Genomic DNA, 15304 nt, shown 5'->3' on the forward strand with positions numbered 1-15304 from the left:
AGAGAGATAGTATTCCCACCCCCGCCACCCAGCTAGCCATCTAGTGGTCCTTCCAGCCTCCGCCTGACCCGCCACCACAGACCTCTATCACACGAACGCCTTGCCTTGCCCTGATGACGCACATCCACCGGGCTGGCCACCCCCGGCATCCCCAGGGTCGCCCCCGCCCCTCCCATGTCCCCACCCTCATCTCCACACTGGCCTGGCATAATGCTCCGAAGCCCCCAAGCCTCTGCAGCGCCGGCACCTGACTGGGCGGCCGCACTCGCTGCGCCCCCTCCTGCCCTAGGGCGGCTTGGACACTCTGACATCTGGACTCCTTCTCCCACCTGCCAGCACTCAGGACACGTCTGTCCCCTCTTTTGGGTTTCCCTCACCTTTCCCTGTCCTTTGTGTCGTGCCACCCGAACAACCAGCCAGCTTCCTCCACTGCGGTCATCTATCCACAACTCACAAAACAGGGGCAGGAAGGAAGTGCCTGGGGTGACAGTAAGCTTCTCTATGATCACACGGGTTCCTGCTCACAAGGCTATGCCTTTCCATGCCTGGCCTTCTACTGCCCTGACATTCCAAGCCGCTGAAAAGCCCGCGGAGTGCAGTTCTACTCTCAGACACATGGGGTCGCCGGGAGTCAGAATCCACCCCATCGCCCTTTTCAAAAGCCATCTCTTTCTTCAAATCCCGTGAACGGCCACCCCAAGGGATGAAGTTATGCTCATGCCACAACAGGCATGAACCTTGAAGACATTCGCCGAGTCAAGTAAACCAGACCCAAAACAACAAACGTTGTATGATTTTACTTTCGTCGCGTCTGTATAACAGGTAACTTCCCAGACCAACAAAGGAGAATAGACGTTTCCCGGGGTAGCCGGGAAGGGGAAACAGGAGGCCCTCATTATGTGGGAACAGGGTTGGTTTGGGAATGACTAAAAAAAAAAAAAAGTGGAAATGGATATTCGTGGCGGTTAGAAAAGACGGCGAACGTCCTTAAAGCCACTGAATTCTGCACTCAGAAATGGTGAAAATGATATATTCTGTCTTACGTATACTTTCACCACAATTAAAGACAGAGAGAGCGGGAAGGGGAGGTGAGTGGGAAGAGAACCACGAAGATACCCAAGGAACGACTGTCTGGCGTGAGGCTTGTGCGTTTCCTTGCGTGCAAACTTGATTTCTAAGAAAAAGAGTCTTGAAGCAAATATTAGACCCTCTCTGTCCGCAGGCCTTGCAAGACGCGGATGACTGCCGTCTGCCATCTACCAGGCGCGACATCATCGATGAGTTAACAAGAGGGACGCTCGGGGTGGAAGAGGGGATGGACACCGGGATAGATATGCGATAAGGCAGGAGTGGGATAAAATGCATGGGTCGTACAATCCGGGGGGCGGGAGTAGGGGTGTTCTCCGTCAATTTGTGTCCACGCTGAGATCTGTTGGCGCCTTGCTAATACCGTCGTGTTAGAGAGTCGGGGAAGGCTACCTGCTGCCACCGCCCCTCAGCCGTTGGGCATGTCCATTTCCCCGACGGCCCCCGGTCTCACATTCCTCTCTCCCCCTTACTCTCATCCCCCCCCCTCCGACCCCACCCGGACCCCCCCAGCTGGCCGGGCATTCCCAGATTCCCCTTTCACGTTCTTCTGTCTCCCGGCCGCCGTCGCCCTGCTCAGGGTCTGGGCCTTCACAAGCTTGGCTCCCCCAGCCCAGGTCTGGCCTGGTAGCTGAGCCAAATGCAAGCACGCGCCAGGGCGCGCGCTGGCAGCAGCGAGGACGCGGGCTCCGCTCCTGGCCACTGCCGGCCAGAGGCTGTCCTGGCCTGTGGGCTTTGGGGCTGACAGATGCCAGAGAACGCGAGCGCCTGCGCCAGCGCCAGCGCCAGCGCCAGCGCCAGGGCGGACGAGCAAGTAGGCCTGTGGTGGGCGAGCGGATCGAAAAGGATCGGATGGCATTGGTGGCGGCAGCGGGCCAGGCGGTGTGCTGGGCCTGCAAGCGTTGGCTAAAAGGCAGGTGTGGAGGGAGGTGCGCGGCAAGTTGTTTGTGGGCAGAGAGGAAGAAGAACGGCTTCCCTGACCGGGAATCGAACCCGGGCCGCGGCGCTGAGAGCGCCGAATCCTAACCACTAGACCACCAGGGAGCGTCGGGACACCCGTCCTGCCTGCGCCACCTGCACTCAGCGCCTCCGCACCCCTCGGCCCCAGCCGTGGACCTTGCTCCGGCCTCCAGTCGCCCGGCCCGGCCTCCCCTGGCACTCCGCGCCCTTTTCTCTTGCTCGCAGCACCCCCAAAACGCTGGGCGCCTCCTTCCTTCTCCCACACATACACACCGAGCCAAGTGCCGACTCCGTCAGCCATACCTGGCAAGACGGCCCTGGGCTGGGCCTCTGGCAAAAAGTCAGCCCACTGCGTTGGCCGGGAATCGAACCCGGGTCAACTGCTTGGAAGGCAGCTATGCTCACCACTATACCACCAACGCCGCACGGCCCAGACAAGCCCAAGATGCCGCGCGGAACTCGCACCAGCGTGCTGCCGCCGCCGCCGCCCGCCGCCGGGCGCAGACCCTTCTCGACGCCTGGCTCACCCGTCCGCGGCTCCGGGCCCTCACAGCACCACCAGCCGCCGCCCGGCGCCAGCCGAGCCCCGCCGCTCTCCACACGCCCCCGCCCCGCCCTCCTCAGCCCCGCCGCTGGGGGGCGCTCTCCCGCTCGCTTCCTCCGGCCTCCCGCCCGCAGCGGGGCGCTCCAGGGCGCGCGGCCCCCCACCCCCGGCCCTGAGCTCCCGGCTGCGGCCTGCCCCCGGGGCACGCCTGCTCCACACCCCCGGCTCGCCAAGCCCCTTCCATTCTCCGCCACGTCGCGGCCGCTCGGCGACGCTCGGCTAGGCCACAGCCGGCACCGAGACGGTGCACATCTCCGACAGGCCGCTCTCCACCTGGCACCTGGGAGCCGGAGTCGCTGGGCGGCGGTCGGCGACCCTGAGCCGGGGGGCGGAAGACACCCATCCGCTGGGGACGGGCCGCTCCTCAAGCGCTGCCGGGACCCGAGAAGGCTGCTGTGGCTGGCGGGCGACCAGGCGCCTTGGCCAGGAGGATTGGAAGGGAAGGTGGGCGGAGGGTGGGCTGTGCCCCGCAGAGGATGACGCCAAGGGCCCAGGTGGAGCGCGGAGGGCAGGGCAGGGCGGGGCAGGGCAGGGCAGGGCATTGCGCCGGCCACTGGGTCTGAGAGCGGGCGCCGGGTGCGTGGCGGCAGAGGCCAAAAAGGGCGTCTGCCTCCCCGTCGGGGAATCGAACCCCGGTCTCCCGCGTGACAGGCGGGGATACTCACCACTATACTAACGAGGACGGCGGTGGCCGTCCTGGGTGCGGAACGCTCTCCCGCCGCCGCCGCTGCACACCACGCCGACTCCGACTCCGACGCCGACGCCTCTTCCTGCCCCCTGCTCGCTGCATGCTCGGCGACAGAGCGCGCCCCGCCCACCTCCATCCTCGCCGTCCACGCAGCCTGGCACCCGGGCCGGGCCCGGGGGATACCGAAGCTCCGCGTGCGCGGCGGCCGCTTCCCTCCACGGCGGCGAAAGCGCCGGGAGAAAGAAAGGGGATCGAGCGGGCAGAAAACGTCTGCGAGGAGGAGGAGGCATTGGTGGGCGCGAGAGCTGACGTGAGGGCGGAGGCCGGGGCAGCGGCTGGCGGGGCCCGGGGGACGGTGCGTGGGGGAGTTGGCCGGGCACCTCGCCGGGTCGGCCGGCCTTGGTGGCGCTCGGCTCCGAGCCTTCGCGCGCGCCGTCCGTCCGTCCGTCCGTCCGTCCGTCCGTCGGTCGCGCAGCCGCAAGGCCGTCCAGGAGGCGCGCCGACCGGCCCAGGGCACCGGCGTTGGCGCGGCGTCGCAGCCGGGCCAGCGGCGACGCGCCCACAGCCGCCGTCAGGATGGCCGAGCGGTCTAAGGCGCTGCGTTCAGGTCGCAGTCTCCCCTGGAGGCGTGGGTTCGAATCCCACTCCTGACAAGACAACCTTTTGGCAACAGCCACCTACTGTCCCCAGCCTTCACCACACGCGTCTCTGCCCTTTACTGGGCGACTGTCCACGCTCGGGCCGTGCAACCCTTCTGCCTCTCCAGCCTCCAGCCCGTGGCCCCACCCCGCTCCGACACCCTAACTTGTCAGGCACATCCCTGACAGCTAGGATGCTCCAGCGCCTTGAACCCCTCTGGTAACTGCCTTTCCGGCCAGCCCCAGCCCAACTGCCCACCATGAAACGCACCCCTCCTACCTGCCTGCCCCCGCATCCGCGCGGTTTCTCGACTTCCCATCGCAGCTACCTCCTCTCTCTTACCCCTGTCCTCTCTCTGCCCTCGCCCTTTCCCTCTTCCCTCTGTCTTTCACCTCTCCCTCTCCCTCTCCCTCTCTCTCTGTCTTTGTCAGGCCCCGATTACCCAACAAGCAAGGTAGGCACGGGTCCAATTGTTAGGCTTCCCACCAATCTGCAGCTCACGATCTCACCGCTCTCCCACCGCAGCAAGGATGTGGTGAAGCCCACTTGAAACCGCTCACCACAGAGTAGGGAGCCAATACAGTGGAGCCCGCCCGTGCGCGCGACCCTGGCTCAACGCAAGCCGCTGCTCACCGGCCTTCCTGGTTAATCCGCCCCTGGTCTTTAGCCCCGTTTGCCTGCGTGTGTCTGTGGGCTCCATCTGGCCCGTGTGGAAAGCCCTCCCCGGTGGTCCTCCACTTTCTGCCCGCTGAACAGCAGCAACTCGCTTTTGCCCTGCGCTGCTGCAAGCAGCACCACACCACCCAAGACCTTGGCCATCATCCCGCCCTTTCCACACCAGCCTCCTGCCCATTCCTCTCTCCCGCCCCGAATCCCCTTCCCACTAACACCCGCTGCGCCCTCTCTTCAGCCCGTGGTCTCCGCGCTTGTTGAGTTTGGGGACCTTGCCTCCCCACACCGGCCATGCCGCTGCATTTTCAGCCCCACCACCGGCTGGCGAGGAGAAGCCAGAGCCGGGCACAGGGCCCGGTCCACCTCGGGCGTGCCACATCCCAGTTCCACGCGGGTAGCCGCTGCCTGGGAGCAGACCCACCGCGCCAACGACCTCTCTGCTGCCGAAGAGCTCTTTCGATGGGTGGGCCGGCTCCCGCTCCACAACCCACCCCCTCCAGCACAGCATCCTAAGGAGTGCGGCTGGCCGGAGGACGGAGGGCGGAAGGCAGGCTCAGACCGCTGTGGCCACTTTGTCCGACGTCCCGCCGCTGGCAGGCAGCCGCCACAGGAGGATGCAGGCGTCCCGCTCCCTTGCTCCCGGACCTCCTGTGCCCACACCCCCAAGCACGGGCGAGAAAACTGGCCGCCCAAGGGGGTCCTGGGGGTGCATGCCGGGGGTCGCCGCCGGGACAGCTGTGAGCACCTCTGCGCGCCACAGGCCACCTGGCCTGGCTGGGATTGGCGCTGGCCGACCAGGCTCCTTCGGGCTCTAGGCTTCCTCCCAGCCACGGGATGGGCAGGGACTACCTCTCTCCCTCCGCCTCCGTCCAGGACCCTCGACACGCCTGGCACCTGCCTCTCTTCCACGTCGGTCGCCCAGACCCCTTCCCTTGCCCGCCCGTCCCGCCCACCCGCACCAGGCCGCCGGCCCCAGGCTGGCCGCCGCCGCCTGCCTAGCTCTAGGGGAGCAGAGAGACAGACGCTCCGGCCAGGTAGTGAGCAGCGTCCTGAGCCCAGCGGCGGGCCAGCGAAGACAGGGCAGGGGCACAGGCTGGAGCCAGCCGCCCGGACGCCGGCAGCGCATGGGTGGTTCAGTGGTAGAATTCTCGCCTGCCACGCGGGAGGCCCGGGTTCGATTCCCGGCCCATGCAGTCCCCTGTCCCCTTTTGGTCGCTCTGCCCCAATTCACACCGCCGCCTGCTCAGTGCTTGCTCTGCTTGCTCTGCTCTGCTCTGCTCTGCTCTGCTCCGCTCTGGCTCTCCTACTACACTCGGGGCAACTCTCCCAGAGCCCTGGGGCTCCGCTCCCACCTGCAGCCAGCCCACCAGTGTGCCAGCGCCCTGCGCCTCTCCCACACCCTGGGGCCGAAAGCACACCGCGCTCCGGCGCCGACCGCCAGTGGGCTCTGCCCCAACACTTCTCCCGGGCAGCCACCCTTTTCTCTTCATCACCCTGACGAAACCTTAGCCACACGTTTCACTTCACGGAGGACCACCGTGCAACACGCGGGCTTTGGCTGCGGGGACTCCATGCCTCTTCCCATCTCACCACCCTTCCTGGCCACGCTCCCAAAATGACACCATCCTTGCTGGACCATTACCAAGGAAGTCGCACGGCCGGATCCATACTCGGAAAAGCAACGCATTACGCTCCCCTACCGTGTCCTGGTCATCATCGCGCACGAGAAAATGAAAGTCATGTCAGTACAGTCACTTTAGCCCACTCCTCCACAACACAGTGGTAAACACGCCCCTTCCTTGCCCGCCTCCCCCTTACCACGATCCAAACTTTTGGCCAAAGGTCACTGGAGGCATCTGTTGCTCGGGCCTCTTTCAATCTCCACTGAGTCCCCCGTCCCACCCCACCGCACCCCACGGTGCCCCAAACGCGCACCTAACGCACTCCCGTGTCCTGACAAAGGGACGTTTAAGCCTCTGGGCCAGTCGCGCGCCCTAAGACCTCACGGCCTTTTCCAGACGTTTTTCTCTCTTCCCTTCTCTTCTAATCTCTCTCTGCGTGTCTCTCTGTGTGTCTGTCTGTTTCTCGCTCCCTCTTCTGCCCGTCCGTCTCTGTCTCTATCTCTGTCTCCCTCTCTGTCTCCCGGTCCCTGTCTCACGCTGGCTCTCTCTCGACAGCACCCTTGCCCCCAATCAACCTCCCACTCTTTAGGTTGACTGACTTCAGGCACAGCACCGCGGGCAACCTTGTCTGGCCGGGTCCAGTCTCATGACGTGCCCTTGGATCTGGGTGGGACCTAAGCCCACCCTCCCAACACTCCCCCCCCACCCCCGCCACCCAGCTAGCCATCTAGTGGTCCTTCCAGCCTCCGCCTGACCCGCCACCACAGACCTCTATCACACGAACGCCTTGCCTTGCCCTGATGACGCACATCCACCGGGCTGGCCACCCCCGGCATCCCCAGGGTCGCCCCCGCCCCTTCCATGTCCCCACCCTCATCTCCACACTGGCCTGGCATAATGCTCCGAAGCCCCCAAGCCTCTGCAGCGCCGGCACCTGACTGGGCGGCCGCACTCGCTGCGCCCCCTCCTGCCCTAGGGCGGCTTGGACACTCTGACATCTGGACTCCTTCTCCCACCTGCCAGCACTCAGGACACGTCTGTCCCCTCTTTTGGGTTTCCCTCACCTTTCCCTGTCCTTTGTGTCGTGCCACCCGAACAACCAGCCAGCTTCCTCCACTGCGGTCATCTATCCACAACTCACAAAACAGGGGCAGGAAGGAAGTGCCTGGGGTGACAGTAAGCTTCTCTATGATCACACGGGTTCCTGCTCACAAGGCTATGCCTTTCCATGCCTGGCCTTCTACTGCCCTGACATTCCAAGCCGCTGAAAAGCCCGCGGAGTGCAGTTCTACTCTCAGACACATGGGGTCGCCGGGAGTCAGAATCCACCCCATCGCCCTTTTCAAAAGCCATCTCTTTCTTCAAATCCCGTGAACGGCCACCCCAAGGGATGAAGTTATGCTCATGCCACAACAGGCATGAACCTTGAAGACATTCGCCGAGTCAAGTAAACCAGACCCAAAACAACAAACGTTGTATGATTTTACTTTCGTCGCGTCTGTATAACAGGTAACTTCCCAGACCAACAAAGGAGAATAGACGTTTCCCGGGGTAGCCGGGAAGGGGAAACAGGAGGCCCTCATTATGTGGGAACAGGGTTGGTTTGGGAATGACTAAAAAAAAAAAAAGTGGAAATGGATATTCGTGGCGATTAGAAAAGACGGCGAACGTCCTTAAAGCCACTGAATTCTGCACTCAGAAATGGTGAAAATGATATATTCTGTCTTACGTATACTTTCACCACAATTAAAGACAGAGAGAGCGGGAAGGGGAGGTGAGTGGGAAGAGAACCACGAAGATACCCAAGGAACGACTGTCTGGCGTGAGGCTTGTGCGTTTCCTTGCGTGCAAACTCGATTTCTAAGAAAAAGAGTCTTGAAGCAAATATTAGACCCTCTCTGTCCGCAGGCCTTGCAAGACGCGGATGACTGCCGTCTGCCATCTACCAGGCGCGGCATCATCGATGAGTTAACAAGAGGGACGCTCGGGGTGGAAGAGGGGATGGACACCGGGATAGATATGCGATAAGGCAGGAGTGGGATAAAATGCATGGGTCGTACAATCCGGGGGGCGGGAGTAGGGGTGTTCTCGGTCAATTTGTGTCCACGCTGAGATCTGTTGGCGCCTTGCTAATACCGTCGTGTTAGAGAGTCGGGGAAGGCTACCTGCTGCCACCGCCCCTCAGCCGTTGGGCATGTCCATTTCCCCGACGGCCCCCGGTCTCACATTCCTCTCTCCCCCTTACTCTCATCCCCCCCCCTCCGACCCCACCCGGACCCCCCCAGCTGGCCGGGCATTCCCAGATTCCCCTTTCACGTTCTTCTGTCTCCCGGCCGCCGTCGCCCTGCTCAGGGTCTGGGCCTTCACAAGCTTGGCTCCCCCAGCCCAGGTCTGGCCTGGTAGCTGAGCCAAATGCAAGCACGCGCCAGGGCGCGCGCTGGCAGCAGCGAGGACGCGGGCTCCGCTCCTGGCCACCGCCGGCCAGAGGCTGTCCTGGCCTGTGGGCTTTGGGGCTGACAGATGCCAGAGAACGCGAGCGCCTGCGCCAGCGCCAGCGCCAGCGCCAGCGCCAGCGCCAGGGCGGACGAGCAAGTAGGCCTGTGGTGGGCGAGCGGGTCGAAAAGGATCGGATGGCATTGGTGGCGGCAGCGGGCCAGGCGGTGTGCTGGGCCTGCAAGCGTTGGCTAAAAGGCAGGTGTGGAGGGAGGTGCGCGGCAAGTTGTTTGTGGGCAGAGAGGAAGAAGAACGGCTTCCCTGACCGGGAATCGAACCCGGGCCGCGGCGGTGAGAGCGCCGAATCCTAACCACTAGACCACCAGGGAGCGTCGGGACACCCGTCCTGCCTGCGCCACCTGCACTCAGCGCCTCCGCACCCCTCGGCCCCAGCCGTGGACCTTGCTCCGGCCTCCAGTCGCCCGGCCCGGCCTCCCCTGGCACTCCGCGCCCTTTTCTCTTGCTCGCAGCACCCCCAAAACGCTGGGCGCCTCCTTCCTTCTCCCACACATACACACCGAGCCAAGTGCCGACTCCGTCAGCCATACCTGGCAAGACGGCCCTGGGCTGGGCCTCTGGCAAAAAGTCAGCCCACTGCGTTGGCCGGGAATCGAACCCGGGTCAACTGCTTGGAAGGCAGCTATGCTCACCACTATACCACCAACGCCGCACGGCCCAGACAAGCCCAAGATGCCGCGCGGAACTCGCACCAGCGTGCTGCCGCCGCCGCCGCCCGCCGCCGGGGCAGACCCTTCTCGACGCCTGGCTCACCCGTCCGCGGCTCCGGGCCCTCACAGCACCACCAGCCGCCGCCCGGCGCCAGCCGAGCCCCGCCGCTCTCCACACGCCCCCGCCCCGCCCTCCTCAGCCCCGCCGCTGGGGGGCGCTCTCCCGCTCGCTTCCTCCGGCCTCCCGCCCGCAGCGGGGCGCTCCAGGGCGCGCGGCCCCCCACCCCCGGCCCTGAGCTCCCGGCTGCGGCCTGCCCCCGGGGCACGCCTGCTCCACACCCCCGGCTCGCCAAGCCCCTTCCATTCTCCGCCACGTCGCGGCCGCTCGGCGACGCTCGGCTAGGCCACAGCCGGCACCGAGACGGTGCACATCTCCGACAGGCCGCTCTCCACCTGGCACCTGGGAGCCGGAGTCGCTGGGCGGCGGTCGGCGACCCTGAGCCGGGGGGCGGAAGACACCCATCCGCTGGGGACGGGCCGCTCCTCAAGCGCTGCCGGGACCCGAGAAGGCTGCTGTGGCTGGCGGGCGACCAGGCGCCTTGGCCAGGAGGATTGGAAGGGAAGGTGGGCGGAGGGTGGGCTGTGCCCCGCAGAGGATGACGCCAAGGGCCCAGGTGGAGCGCGGAGGGCAGGGCAGGGCGGGGCAGGGCAGGGCAGGGCATTGCGCCGGCCACTGGGTCTGAGAGCGGGCGCCGGGTGCGTGGCGGCAGAGGCCAAAAAGGGCGTCTGCCTCCCCGTCGGGGAATCGAACCCCGGTCTCCCGCGTGACAGGCGGGGATACTCACCACTATACTAACGAGGACGGCGGTGGCCGTCCGGGGTGCGGAACGCTCTCCCGCCGCCGCCGCTGCACACCACGCCGACTCCGACTCCGACGCCGACGCCTCTTCCTGCCCCCTGCTCGCTGCATGCTCGGCGACAGAGCGCGCCCCGCCCACCTCCATCCTCGCCGTCCACGCAGCCTGGCACCCGGGCCGGGCCCGGGGGATACCGAAGCTCCGCGTGCGCGGCGGCCGCTTCCCTCCACGGCGGCGAAAGCGCCGGGAGAAAGAAAGGGGATCGAGCGGGCAGAAAACGTCTGCGAGGAGGAGGAGGCATTGGTGGGCGCGAGAGCTGACGTGAGGACGGAGGCCGGGGCAGCGGCTGGCGGGGCCCGGGGGACGGTGCGTGGGGGAGTTGGCCGGGCACCTCGCCGGGTCGGCCGGCCTTGGTGGCGCTCGGCTCCGAGCCTTCGCGCGCGCCGTCCGTCCGTCCGTCCGTCCGTCCGTCCGTCCGTCCGTCGGTCGCGCAGCCGCAAGGCCGTCCAGGAGGCGCGCCGACCGGCCCAGGGCACCGGCGTTGGCGCGGCGTCGCAGCCGGGCCAGCGGCGACGCGCCCACAGCCGCCGTCAGGATGGCCGAGCGGTCTAAGGCGCTGCGTTCAGGTCGCAGTCTCCCCTGGAGGCGTGGGTTCGAATCCCACTCCTGACAAGACAACCTTTTGGCAACAGCCACCTACTGTCCCCAGCCTTCACCACACGCGTCTCTGCCCTTTACTGGGCGACTGTCCACGCTCGGGCCGTGCAATCCTTCTGCCTCTCCAGCCTCCAGCCCGTGGCCCCACCCCGCTCCGACACCCTAACTTGTCAGGCACATCCCTGACAGCTAGGATGCTCCAGCGCCTTGAACCCCTCTGGTAACTGCCTTTCCGGCCAGCCCCAGCCCAACTGCCCACCATGAAACGCACCCCTCCTACCTGCCTGCCCCCGCATCCGCGCGGTTTCTCGACTTCCCATCGCAGCTACCTCCTCTCTCTTACCCCTGTCCTCTCTCTGCCCTCGCCCTTTCCCTCTTCCCTCTGTCTTTCACCTCTCCCTCTCCCTCTCCCTCTCTCTCTGTCTTTGTCAGGCCCCGATTACCCAACAAGCAAGGTAGGCACGGGTCCAATTGTTAGGCTTCCCACCAATCTGCAGCTCACGATCTCACCGCTCTCCCACCGCAGCAAGGATGTGGTGAAGCCCACTTGAAACCGCTCACCACAGAGTAGGGAGCCAATACAGTGGAGCCCGCCCGTGCGCGCGACCCTGGCTCAACGCAAGCCGCTGCTCACCGGCCTTCCTGGTTAATCCGCCCCTGGTCTTTAGCCCCGTTTGCCTGCGTGTGTCTGTGGGCTCCATCTGGCCCGTGTGGAAAGCCCTCCCCGGTGGTCCTCCACTTTCTGCCCGCTGAACAGCAGCAACTCGCTTTTGCCCTGCGCTGCTGCAAGCAGCACCACACCACCCAAGACCTTGGCCATCATCCCGCCCTTTCCACACCAGCCTCCTGCCCATTCCTCTCTCCCGCCCCGAATCCCCTTCCCACTAACACCCGCTGCGCCCTCTCTTCAGCCCGTGGTCTCCGCGCTTGTTGAGTTTGGGGACCTTGCCTCCCCACACCGGCCATGCCGCTGCATTTTCAGCCCCACCACCGGCTGGCGAGGAGAAGCCAGAGCCGGGCACAGGGCCCGGTCCACCTCGGGCGCGCCACATCCCAGTTCCACGCGGGTAGCCGCTGCCTGGGAGCAGACCCACCGCGCCAACGACCTCTCTGCTGCCGAAGAGCTCTTTCGATGGGTGGGCCGGCTCCCGCTCCACAACCCACCCCCTCCAGCACAGCATCCTAAGGAGTGCGGCTGGCCGGAGGACGGAGGGCGGAAGGCAGGCTCAGACCGCTGTGGCCACTTTGTCCGACGTCCCGCCGCTGGCAGGCAGCCGCCACAGGAGGATGCAGGCGTCCCGCTCCCTTGCTCCCGGACCTCCTGTGCCCACACCCCCAAGCACGGGCGAGAAAACTGGCCGCCCAAGGGGGTCCTGGGGGTGCATGCCGGGGGTCGCCGCCGGGACAGCTGTGAGCACCTCTGCGCGCCACAGGCCACCTGGCCTGGCTGGGATTGGCGCTGGCCGACCAGGCTCCTTCGGGCTCTAGGCTTCCTCCCAGCCACGGGATGGGCAGGGACTACCTCTCTCCCTCCGCCTCCGTCCAGGACCCTCGACACGCCTGGCACCTGCCTCTCTTCCACGTCGGTCGCCCAGACCCCTTCCCTTGCCCGCCCGTCCCGCCCACCCGCACCAGGCCGCCGGCCCCAGGCTGGCCGCCGCCGCCTGCCTAGCTCTAGGGGAGCAGAGAGACAGACGCTCCGGCCAGGTAGTGAGCAGCGTCCTGAGCCCAGCGGCGGGCCAGCGAAGACAGGGCAGGGGCACAGGCTGGAGCCAGCCGCCCGGACGCCGGCAGCGCATGGGTGGTTCAGTGGTAGAATTCTCGCCTGCCACGCGGGAGGCCCGGGTTCGATTCCCGGCCCGTGCAGTCCCCTGTCCCCTTTTGGTCTCTCTGCCCCAATTCACACCGCCGCCTGCTCAGTGCTTGCTCTGCTTGCTCTGCTCTGCTCTGCTCTGCTCCGCTCTGGCTCTCCTACTACACTCGGGGCAACTCTCCCAGAGCCCTGGGGCTCCGCTCCCACCTGCAGCCAGCCCACCAGTGTGCCAGCGCCCTGCGCCTCTCCCACACCCTGGGGCCGAAAGCACACCGCGCTCCGGCGCCGACCGCCAGTGGGCTCTGCCCCAACACTTCTCCCGGGCAGCCACCCTTTTCTCTTCATCACCCTGACGAAACCTTAGCCACACGTTTCACTTCACGGAGGACCACCGTGCAACACGCGGGCTTTGGCTGCGGGGACTCCATGCCTCTTCCCATCTCACCACCCTTCCTGGCCACGCTCCCAAAATGACACCATCCTTGCTGGACCATTACCAAGGAAGTCGCACGGCCGGATCCATACTCGGAAAAGCAACGCATTACGCTCCCCTACCGTGTCCTGGTCATCATCGCGCACGAGAAAATGAAAGTCATGTCAGTACAGTCACTTTAGCCCACTCCTCCACAACACAGTGGTAAACACGCCCCTTCCTTGCCCGCCTCCCCCTTACCACGATCCAAACTTTTGGCCAAAGGTCACTGGAGGCATCTGTTGCTCGGGCCTCTTTCAATCTCCACTGAGTCCCCCGTCCCACCCCACCGCACCCCACGGTGCCCCAAACGCGCACCTAACGCACTCCCGTGTCCTGACAAAGGGACGTTTAAGCCTCTGGGCCAGTCGCGCGCCCTAAGACCTCACGGCCTTTTCCAGACGTTTTTCTCTCTTCCCTTCTCTTCTAATCTCTCTCTGCGTGTCTCTCTGTGTGTCTGTCTGTTTCTCGCTCCCTCTTCTGCCCGTCCGTCTCTGTCTCTATCTCTGTCTCCCTCTCTGTCTCCCGGCCCCTGTCTCACGCTGGCTCTCTCTCGACAGCACCCTTGCCCCCAATCAACCTCCCACTCTTTAGGTTGACTGACTTCAGGCACAGCACCGCGGGCAACCTTGTCTGGCCGGGTCCAGTCTCATGACGTGCCCTTGGATCTGGGTGGGACCTAAGCCCACCCTCCCAACACTCCCCCCCCACCCCCGCCACCCAGCTAGCCATCTAGTGGTCCTTCCAGCCTCCGCCTGACCCGCCACCACAGACCTCTATCACACGAACGCCTTGCCTTGCCCTGATGACGCACATCCACCGGGCTGGCCACCCCCGGCATCCCCAGGGTCGCCCCCGCCCCTCCCATGTCCCCACCCTCATCTCCACACTGGCCTGGCATAATGCTCCGAAGCCCCCAAGCCTCTGCAGCGCCGGCACCTGACTGGGCGGCCGCACTCGCTGCGCCCCCTCCTGCCCTAGGGCGGCTTGGACACTCTGACATCTGGACTCCTTCTCCCACCTGCCAGCACTCAGGACACGTCTGTCCCCTCTTTTGGGTTTCCCTCACCTTTCCCTGTCCTTTGTGTCGTGCCACCCGAACAACCAGCCAGCTTCCTCCACTGCGGTCATCTATCCACAACTCACAAAACAGGGGCAGGAAGGAAGTGCCTGGGGTGACAGTAAGCTTCTCTATGATCACACGGGTTCCTGCTCACAAGGCTATGCCTTTCCATGCCTGGCCTTCTACTGCCCTGACATTCCAAGCCGCTGAAAAGCCCGCGGAGTGCAGTTCTACTCTCAGACACATGGGGTCGCCGGGAGTCAGAATCCACCCCATCGCCCTTTTCAAAAGCCATCTCTTTCTTCAAATCCCGTGAACGGCCACCCCAAGGGATGAAGTTATGCTCATGCCACAACAGGCATGAACCTTGAAGACATTCGCCGAGTCAAGTAAACCAGACCCAAAACAACAAACGTTGTATGATTTTACTTTCGTCGCGTCTGTATAACAGGTAACTTCCCAGACCAACAAAGGAGAATAGACGTTTCCCGGGGTAGCCGGGAAGGGGAAACAGGAGGCCCTCATTATGTGGGAACAGGGTTGGTTTGGGAATGACTAAAAAAAAAAAAAAAGTGGAAATGGATATTCGTGGCGATTAGAAAAGACGGCGAACGTCCTTAAAGCCACTGAATTCTGCACTCAGAAATGGTGAAAATGATATATTCTGTCTTACGTATACTTTCACCACAATTAAAGACAGAGAGAGCGGGAAGGGGAGGTGAGTGGGAAGAGAACCACGAAGATACCCAAGGAACGACTGTCTGGCGTGAGGCTTGTGCGTTTCCTTGCGTGCAAACTTGATTTCTAAGAAAAAGAGTCTTGAAGCAAATATTAGACCCTCTCTGTCCGCAGGCCGTGCAAGACGCGGATGACTGCCGTCTGCCATCTACCAGGCGCGGCATCATCGATGAGTTAACGAGAGGGACGCTCGGGGTGGAAGAGGGGATGGACACCGGGATAGATATGCGATAAGGCAGGAGTGGGATAAAATGCATGGGTCGTACAATCCG

At 64.3% G+C, this 15304-nt stretch overlaps 10 non-coding genes across 10 annotated transcripts; 4 read left to right on the forward strand and 6 right to left on the reverse strand.

The window, feature by feature from the left end:
* Positions 1 to 2058: 2058 nt before the first annotated feature.
* TRNAE-CUC (transfer RNA glutamic acid (anticodon CUC)) lies at positions 2059 to 2130 on the reverse strand. The gene has a single exon. It is a non-coding gene; the product is annotated as a tRNA-Glu (tRNA).
* Positions 2131 to 2396: 266 nt separating this feature from the next.
* TRNAG-UCC (transfer RNA glycine (anticodon UCC)) lies at positions 2397 to 2468 on the reverse strand. Its single transcript has one exon. It is a non-coding gene; the product is annotated as a tRNA-Gly (tRNA).
* Positions 2469 to 3260: 792 nt separating this feature from the next.
* On the reverse strand, positions 3261 to 3332 carry TRNAD-GUC (transfer RNA aspartic acid (anticodon GUC)). The gene has a single exon. It is a non-coding gene; the product is annotated as a tRNA-Asp (tRNA).
* A 576-nt stretch (positions 3333 to 3908) lies between these two features.
* Positions 3909 to 3991, forward strand: TRNAL-CAG (transfer RNA leucine (anticodon CAG)). The gene has a single exon. It is a non-coding gene; the product is annotated as a tRNA-Leu (tRNA).
* Positions 3992 to 5771: 1780 nt separating this feature from the next.
* On the forward strand, positions 5772 to 5842 carry TRNAG-GCC (transfer RNA glycine (anticodon GCC)). Its single transcript has one exon. It is a non-coding gene; the product is annotated as a tRNA-Gly (tRNA).
* A 3179-nt stretch (positions 5843 to 9021) lies between these two features.
* TRNAE-CUC (transfer RNA glutamic acid (anticodon CUC)) lies at positions 9022 to 9093 on the reverse strand. The gene has a single exon. It is a non-coding gene; the product is annotated as a tRNA-Glu (tRNA).
* Positions 9094 to 9359: 266 nt separating this feature from the next.
* TRNAG-UCC (transfer RNA glycine (anticodon UCC)) lies at positions 9360 to 9431 on the reverse strand. Its single transcript has one exon. It is a non-coding gene; the product is annotated as a tRNA-Gly (tRNA).
* Positions 9432 to 10222: 791 nt separating this feature from the next.
* TRNAD-GUC (transfer RNA aspartic acid (anticodon GUC)) lies at positions 10223 to 10294 on the reverse strand. The gene has a single exon. It is a non-coding gene; the product is annotated as a tRNA-Asp (tRNA).
* A 584-nt stretch (positions 10295 to 10878) lies between these two features.
* TRNAL-CAG (transfer RNA leucine (anticodon CAG)) lies at positions 10879 to 10961 on the forward strand. Its single transcript has one exon. It is a non-coding gene; the product is annotated as a tRNA-Leu (tRNA).
* Positions 10962 to 12741: 1780 nt separating this feature from the next.
* On the forward strand, positions 12742 to 12812 carry TRNAG-GCC (transfer RNA glycine (anticodon GCC)). The gene has a single exon. It is a non-coding gene; the product is annotated as a tRNA-Gly (tRNA).
* The last annotated feature ends 2492 nt before the right edge of the window (positions 12813 to 15304 follow it).

Source organism: Loxodonta africana, unplaced genomic scaffold (assembly GCF_030014295.1).
Source record: "Loxodonta africana isolate mLoxAfr1 unplaced genomic scaffold, mLoxAfr1.hap2 scaffold_671, whole genome shotgun sequence".
Taxonomy (NCBI): domain Eukaryota; kingdom Metazoa; phylum Chordata; class Mammalia; order Proboscidea; family Elephantidae; genus Loxodonta; species Loxodonta africana.